General features: G+C 44.0%; 1 protein-coding gene across 3 annotated transcripts in view; it reads left to right on the top strand.

The window, feature by feature from the left end:
- The first annotated feature begins 8,074 nt into the window (after nucleotides 1-8,074).
- hmox2b (heme oxygenase 2b) overlaps nucleotides 8,075-8,534 on the top strand; it is an 11,567-nt gene continuing 11,107 nt past the window's right edge. For 2 of the 3 annotated variants that reach the window (XM_070440796.1, XM_070440797.1), the window contains exon 1: nucleotides 8,075-8,181. The gene's annotated coding sequence lies outside the window, so the exon portion shown is untranslated. The remainder of the gene's footprint in view (nucleotides 8,182-8,534) is intronic. The other variant, XM_024142216.2, reaches the window with a different exon arrangement.

The following is an 8,534-nucleotide window of genomic DNA, read 5'->3' as shown; positions in this document are numbered from 1 at the left end:
CATCTGGACCCTATACGTGTCCAGAATACACACATCTGGCCCTATACGTGTCCAGAATACACACATCTGGATCCTTACTACGCGTGTCCAGAATACACACATCTGGGTCCTATACGTCCAGAACCACTCTGGGTCCCATACAGTCCAGAATATACACATCTGGGTCCTATACGTGTCCAGAATACACACATCTGGGTCCATACGTGTCCAATTATTGATATACGTGTGCAGAAACACACATCTGGACCCTAGTATGGCGCAAGAATACACACATATCTGGACCCTATAATACGTGTTCCAGAATATACCATTCTGCGTCCTATACGTGTCCAGAATATACACATCTGGAAACGTCGCGGACTATACGTGTCCAGAATATACACCACATCTGGACCTATATACGTTCCGGTCTGGGGTATACATCTGGGCCTATACGTGTCCAGGAATTATACATCTGGTCCTAACGTGTCCTAGAATATCTCATTGGGTCCTAACGTCGTCAGAAATACATCTGGTCCTATACGTGTCCAAACATACATCTGGGTCCTATACGTGCCCAGAATATACAATATAGCAATCAGGTCCCGTATAGATCACTTAGTTAGAGCATGGTTTTAATTAACACCAAGTTGTGGGTTCAATTCCTGCAGGGATCACACTAATGTGTTAGACATTTGATTCCGTATGGAATAATAACACCTAACCCTACGCATAGCACAACTGTTAACATCTCTCTCACTTCCGGCAAACAACACACTCTGCATCCGTCTAAATCATGGCTATATATTAATCCATACAGGAATCAAATGTCTAACACTTAGTGTGATCCCTGCAGGGAATGAACCCACAACTTTGGTGTTATTAAAACCCATGCTCTAACTAAGTGATCTATATCAGGACCTGATTCTTATATTGTATATTCTGGGCACGTATAGACCCAGACTACTATTCTGGACACGTATAGGACCCAGATGTATATTCGGGACACGTTATAGGACCAGATGTATATTCTGGACACGTATAGGACCCAGATGTATAGTCTGGCACACGATAGGACCAGATGACTATTCTGCGACACGTAAGGTCCAGACTGGGTGTTATTCCAGACACGTCTAGCGCGCCTCACCACTGCTGTACTATCTCGGACACACGCTTCACTAGACCAACCTGATATCTCGGACACCGTCATAGGGTCCAGATATGGATATCTCCTGGCACACGGCTACTCTAGCGGGCTCCACATGTGTGTATTCTGGGCCACGTATAGGCCAGATTGCTATACTCCTGACACGTTATAGTGACCCAGATGTTGTATTCTGGCACACCGTATAGGAAGCCTGTCGTCATATTCTGAACATGTATGGGACCCAGATGTGTGTATTTGCGCACCTTCATAGGACCAGAGTGTGTATTCTGACACGTATAGCGACCCAGATGCTGTGTTTCTGGACACGTAACGTCCACGATGTGCTCTCATTCTCTGAACGCTCTAGCGGTCCAGATGTGTTATTCTGCAGTACTACGGGTCAGATGTGTCATATTCTGACACGCTATCTAGGACCAGATGGTATACTCGGAATGTGGACCAGATGTGCTGTATCTTCTGGAACGTATAGGGCTCCGCATGCTGTATCATTCCTGGCACACGTATAGACCAGCATGTCGTGTATTCTGGACACGTTATACTGACAGAGTGTATATTTGGACATGCTAATGGACCAGATGGTACCATTCTGAACCATCGTCATGCGGACCCAGGCGGTCGTCGTATCTTGCGACATTGTATAGGACCCAGATGTGAAAAATTTGGCCCGCGGGTTGTTTTTTTCGGGCACATAACACCACCTGACTGGGAGTTTGAAGGCCCAGGAGTGTTACGAGAGGAGACCTGGACTTTTGACGGGAATGCCACAGACACACACCCCATCTACCTGCGCCTGGGATCATCTACCCTGCAGGAGGGAGAGTGAGATGCGACCACGGGGGTGGGTCACCACACCACCACCTGGGACCTGAGAACCACAATGTTATTTACTACTGGAATATTCAGGAGTGGTGTTTTTTGTGAAACTTGAACAATACATTTATTCTAAAAATATTAAAGTGAGTTCCCACTAATTAACTCCCTGCTAATTACAAGTCCCTATGAGTTGTGAGATTCATTGTTTTTGTCTGTTAGTCTTGACTCTGCACCTACGTTCCACCAACTAGCTGTATGCTCTCCAGCTCCTACCTACCGACTGCTTGCCAACATGATTGAACATTAACACTTTATGTATAAACACTTACAGTTTCAGAGGGCGAAAAACTACTACCTGCGCGCCTGCAAGACTCCCCCTCCTGCCCTCACCTGGCTGGGACTTAGGGATCGCCTGTTACCGGTAAAAAATACGCATTTTACCTCCTTCCCAAGCTCCTCTAGAAATGATACTGCTCTTTTTGCATTATGTATCAGGATATATTTGTGTGTATCGTGCATTTTTCATTATTTATTTAACCTTTTATTATAAACCAGGCTACGTTAGGAATTAGGATCACGTCTTAGTTGCTGTGGTGGGTGTGTTGTGTGTGGTGGTGTTGCCCACACACAGGCTAGGGGAGCTGACTGACAGCAGAGATGCACTGAAGAGGCCAACATCCTCGAACAACGGAACGCGGAGGGTGTGGGTTACCTGTCTTCAGTTTGTTTGCAGGTGAGCATCCCAGTCCATAAAAAAGGAAAATAGAACCATAAAACGTTCCCCCAATTCAAGTCAATGCCAGAGGTTGAGGTTTCAAACCCTTTCTATGGATTGCTGTTTTATGATCCAACCTTATGATGTCACCACGCATAGGGATAAAACATATCGAATGAAAAGGATCTCTTTGTTACATCTTGTTATGGGGACTGAGTTGCATGTATATACACAGTAACAGTATATAGTGTGTGTAGAAGGGGGCCAGAAAGAGAATTGGCTCCTTTAGGGCCATGTACTGGGGTTGACACAAACAAAGAGTTCAGGTGAAAATCCATGTGATTAAAACCCTCAAGTGTGTGTGTGTGGTTGGTGTTTCAGACGGCCGAAGACCAGAGAGCAGTTCCTACAAATACGCCCTGAAGGTTGTTCCTCTCTGAATTGTTTCAAAACCCAATGTTATTGATATGGTATATGCATTTAATGAAGCTAATTGAACTTTTTTATTTACAGTGAACTTCACCAAAAGAGGCAGTTCTTCGTGAGATCAAGGCCACTCCAAAGATCATGTTGCCTTTGGAAATCCCAGGTTCTGAAGAACAACTCCACCATCAAGATTTAGATTAAAAAAACAAATAGTGAATTGGTAATTCTGCGTTGGTAAAATACCCTAATGTGGATCGCAAAGTACTGAATGGGAAGGAAATTACACATCAATGACTGTACACTTGACTCATCTCAGCATATCTGATTAAAAGATGTACTTTTGCTAATGTAGGATATAAATATGTTGACCACACAAAGATGATGGCAATCCAGAGAGAGGACATCTGTCCAGAGGTGGAAAAATACTAATTGTCATAACGTGAATTAAAGGTAAAGAAACCTGATGATAATGACTAAAGTTGAAAAGTCACCAGTAAAATATTGCTTTAGTTAAAAAGTCTACAAGTATCTGTTTTAAATGTACTTAAGTATCAAAAGCTTTAAGTAAATTGCTATAAATCTAATTCCTTATATAAGCAAAAAACCGATGGCCACAATTCTTACGACAGCCAGGGCACATCAACAATCAGACCCCATTCGCCACAATTCGCAATAACGCTTGAGTAATGTACAGTTTATAAGCTATTCCTACGCATATAGTATATTGTATTGTCCAATGTGCGAATACAACAGGTGTAGACCTTACTGTGAGATGATATACGTTACAAGCCCTTTAACCAAACCAATGCAATTAGAAGGAATACCAGGAAAGAGAGTGAAGAGATAAAAATAAACAAATGATTAAAGAGCAGCAGTAAATAACAATATTGCTATATTTGCTATATACAGGGGGTCCACCGGTGTCCAGGTTAATTAGGTATATGTACATGTTGGCTAGAGTTATTTAAAGGTGACTATGCATAATATAACAGAGAGTAGCAGCAGCGTTCCAGGAGAGGGGGGGGGCAATGCAAAAGTACTGGGTAGCCCATTTGTTTAGCTGTTCACGGGTCTTTGGCTTGGGGTAGAAAAGCTATTTAGAGCCTCTTGGACCTAGACTTGGCCGCACCGCTACCGCTGCCGTGCGGTACAGAGAGAAAACAGTCTATGACTAGGGTGGCTTGGAGTCTTTGACAATGTTAGGGCCTTCCTCTGACACCGCCTGGATAGAGGTCCAGAAAGCTTGTACCCAGGTGACTACTGGGCCGCTACGCACTTACCCTCTGTAGGCCTTGCGGTCGGAGGCCGAGGCAGTTGCATACCAGGCATAATGCAACCCGTCAGGATGCTCCGATGTGCAGCCTGTAAAACATTTGAGGATCTGAGGACCCATTGCCAAATCTCCTGATGGGATAGGTTTTGTCGTGCCCTCTTCACACGTCTTGTGTGCTTGGACCATAAGTTAGTTGTTGGTATTGTGGACGCCAAGGAAACATGAGCTCTCAACCTGCTCCACTACAGCCCCCGTCGATGAGAATGGGCATGCTCGGTCCTCCTTTTCCTGTAGTCCACAAATCATCTCCTTTGTCTGATCACGTGAGGAGAGGTTGTTGTCCTTGGCACCACAGGGTCAAAGTCTCTGACCATACCTATAGGCTGTTTTCATCGTTGTCGTGGATCAGGCCTATCACGTTGTGTCTATTGGCAAACTTAATGATGGTGTTTGGAATCGTGCCTGGCCGTGCAGGCATGAGGTGAACCAGGGAGTACAGAGGGGACTGAGCACGAACCCCGTGTGAGGATCAGCGTGGCGGATGTCTTGTTACCTACCCTTATCACCTGGGGGCGACTGTCAGGAAGTCCAGGATCCAGTTGCAGAGGGTGCTGTCTTAGTACCAGGGTCCATTAAGCCTTAGTTGATAGCTTTGAGGCACTAGTGTTGAGCTGAGCTGTATAGTCATGGAATAGCATTCTCACATAGGTTCCTTTTGTCCAGTGTGAAAGGCAGTGTGGAGTCAATTAGAGATTGCATCATCTGTGGATATGTTGGTTGCGGTATGCAAACGGGAGTGAGGTCTAGGTTTCTGGGATAGTGGTGTTGAGTGAGCCATTACCCAGCCTTTTCAAAGCATTTCCATGGCTACAGACGTGAAGTGCTAACGGGTCGGTAAGTCATTTAGGCAGGTTACCTCGGTTCTTGGGCACAGACTATGGGGGTCTCTGGCTGCGTGAGAGCGTGATTCAAACAGTCGTCCGAACAGCTTGGTGCTCTCATGTCGTGTTTCAGTGTTACTTTGCCTCGAAAGCTAGCGTAGAAGTGATTCTAGCCCTCTGCGTAGGTGTGTCCACTGAGCAGCTCTCCGGCATGTGCTTCCCTTGTAGTCTGTAATAGTTTCAGCCTGCCACATCTGTTAACGAGCGTCGGAGCGCGTGTATACGATTCATCTTAGTCCTGTATTGACGCTTTGCCTGTTTGATGGTTCGTCAGAGGCAAAGTGGAGTTTCTTATTAACTTCCATGTTAGAGCTACCCGCCTCTTGAAAGCGCAGCTCTACCCTTTAGCTCAGTGCAAATGTGCCTGTAATCCATGCCTGGTTGGGTATTAACGTACAGTCCACTGTGTACGACTCTCTGCACTTATTGATTAAAGCCAGTGACTGATATGATGTACTCCTCAATGCCCATGAAGAATCCGAACATATCTTCCAGTCTGCTGTAGCCAAAACAATCCTGTAGTTAGCATCTGTTCATCTCGACCACTTTTTTAATCAGCCCGAGTCAACTGCGTGCCTGCTTTAATTTTTGCTGTCAAGCAGAGGATAGAATTACGTCATATTGCCAAATGGAGGGCGACGGGAGAGCTTTTCGTGTGAGTAAAGTGGCTAGAATTGTTCCTCTGCTTGCACATTTAACATGCTGATAGAAATGAGATAGAACTGTTTTAAGTTTCCCATAGCATTAAAGTCCCCGGCATCCTAGGAGCACAAGCCTCTGGATGCAGAGTTTTCCCTGTTTGCTATGGCGGTGATACAGCTCATGAAGTGCGGTTTCTAGTGCCAGCCATCCGGTCTGTGGTGTATGTAGACAGCTACAAAAAATACAGATGAAAAATCTAGGTAGATATGAGGTCTACAGCTTATCATGAGAATACTCTACCTCAGGCCGAGCAAAACTAGAGACCTTCCTTAATATGTGCCCAAGCTGTTGTTTATATAAAGCATAGGCACCCGGCCCGTGTCTAAACAGAGGTTGCTATTCTGTCCTGCTGATAGAAAGTATAAAACCACCATCTGTGATGTTCTTTAATCATTCAGCCAGCGACTCGGTGAAACATAAGATATTACAGTTTTTAATGTCCCGTTGTAGGATAAACGTGCTTTCAGTTCGTCCCATTTATTTTCAGCCGATTGAAATGTCAGCTAGCAGACGGAGTGGCAGGTTAGCCACTTGTCGCTGCATCAAACTCACAGAAGCCACCCTGAATCTCTTTCTAGACAAAACAAAAAATCAATACTCCAGCGAATAACGTTGGATCTTGGGCCTGGTCGGGTGTTCATAGTATAATCCCTCCTGTCCGACTCACTGAAGAAGAACTCTTCCGAAGTATGAAAGGTGAGCAACGCAGTTTCTGATGATCCAGAAAAGCTATTTTCGGTCAAATAAAATGTAGCCAGCAACAGTTATGTACAAAACAATTACAGAACAAAACGCGAAAAACAAAACAATAATAGCATGGTTGGTTAAGAGTCGATTACATATTACATATAGATAGCACATTTCGTTAGTACAAATAAATATTTGAATAACACATTACATAACCACTATAGTAACATATACACATTAGTAGCCACTTACAATATAGTACACACATTTTTCCCGGTTTTCCTGTTATAACTTGTGATTAAAACTGTTCAATGCCGAGTGGCCTATCATACTTACTTTTCCCTTCCTCTGCCCGCTTTACAATGATTGTATTGATCACAAAATCAGTCCATCCCCACCACCATGATATCAGATCCATTGCACCACCCTGCAGATTTTCTGTGGTAGTGATGATAAAAACAGGAAATAAATAATACTGACATTAGTCTTTTTAAAAGACATCCACTGAACATGATTAACTTGCAAAAATGAGGACTCTCTCAGTCCATTAATTCATTCGAACAGACTCACATTAATTTATACAAGTGAATGTAACTGTTGACATTTCAGTAATGTGGCGCGCCATAGCGTGGCTATGCAGTCAAATCTCGTAATTCTCTTTTCACATTTGTATCCTCAAGACTGCCAATGCACCGTGTTTTAGGGTTGCAGCAGTGTTAGGAGGGAGATTCCTAGAATGTATATGAGAAATGCAGGAGGGCATGAAGATGAAGGATGTGTAGTATCGTTGAGAAAGTTGTGTGGGAAACTGTTGGTTGCCCATGGGGTTGGAGTGGTTGGAGGTGTCTGGTGAGACAAAGGCAGGTTGAGGTCAGTGATTAACGTTAGTACAGAAAGTGTCATATGCTGAAGAAGTGAAGAGAGCGGTAGAGGAAGATGTGTACATGATGAGGTTTCTGTGAGTAGGCAGAGACCAATAAAGAGGGATGAGAATAATATGTGTTTCAGKGAGGTGGGTTTCTTGGCATTTATAGCCATGGTTGTGAAYTGTACTGCAGAAATGGAACACAAGTCACAGAAAATAGAGGTTGTGGTGGCAGCTGCAGAGAAGTACTTGGGATTGCGAGGTTTTACTGCAGAAGACTTGCAGGGATGTTGAGTGGTAGTGTTCTGTCCTCTTAGACCGCTGGCCTGGAGTAGGATTAGATAAGGTTAAATAGTGGAATGGGGTGGTGTTTTTTTAGTGAGGGCTAATAGTTGCCAGGGTAATTTTCCTTTTCCCCCAATTTTGTATTACCKGAGGTTAATGTAGGTAGGCTGTGACTGAACTCAAACTCCAGTACAGTAGATGGCGGTGTATGCACCTAAAGTTGGATGCGGTCAGCCAACCCACTCTCAAAGAAGAAGAATAAGCAACACTGCATTTCCTATGTTTTGAGCAACACTGAAGAAGAGCTCCGCAGAGTGCGCAGAGAAGGTAAGCTACTGTATGTYTATTCTCTATACAATAGGGGCAGAGTAGGATGCTAGATAACCCTATGTGAGTTATTTAGCTTTCTACAGCATCAAAACAATAAATTAGGCTATTCTAAGATTGACACATTGTCATCCTGAAGTAAATCACGTATCAACTGTTTAATTAGCTGGCGCTGGTTATAACACTTGTAAACTGTTTCATCCAAAGACKAGCAACTACTATACATAGATCGCTAGCATGGAACATGTCTAACAGCTGCCAGTTCAGTGCCTTGATGTCATGGGCTAAATTGTTGAACTAGCTAACTGCTCTGCTGGTGGTGGCTAGCTAAGTTCGCGTCTTTGTTACAACGT

Source organism: Salvelinus sp. IW2-2015, unplaced genomic scaffold (assembly GCF_002910315.2).
Source record: "Salvelinus sp. IW2-2015 unplaced genomic scaffold, ASM291031v2 Un_scaffold3020, whole genome shotgun sequence".
In the NCBI taxonomy this organism is placed as follows: Eukaryota; Metazoa; Chordata; class Actinopteri; order Salmoniformes; family Salmonidae; genus Salvelinus; species Salvelinus sp. IW2-2015.
Note: the sequence above shows the minus strand (reverse complement) of the source record. Positions and strands in the feature narration are given on the sequence as shown.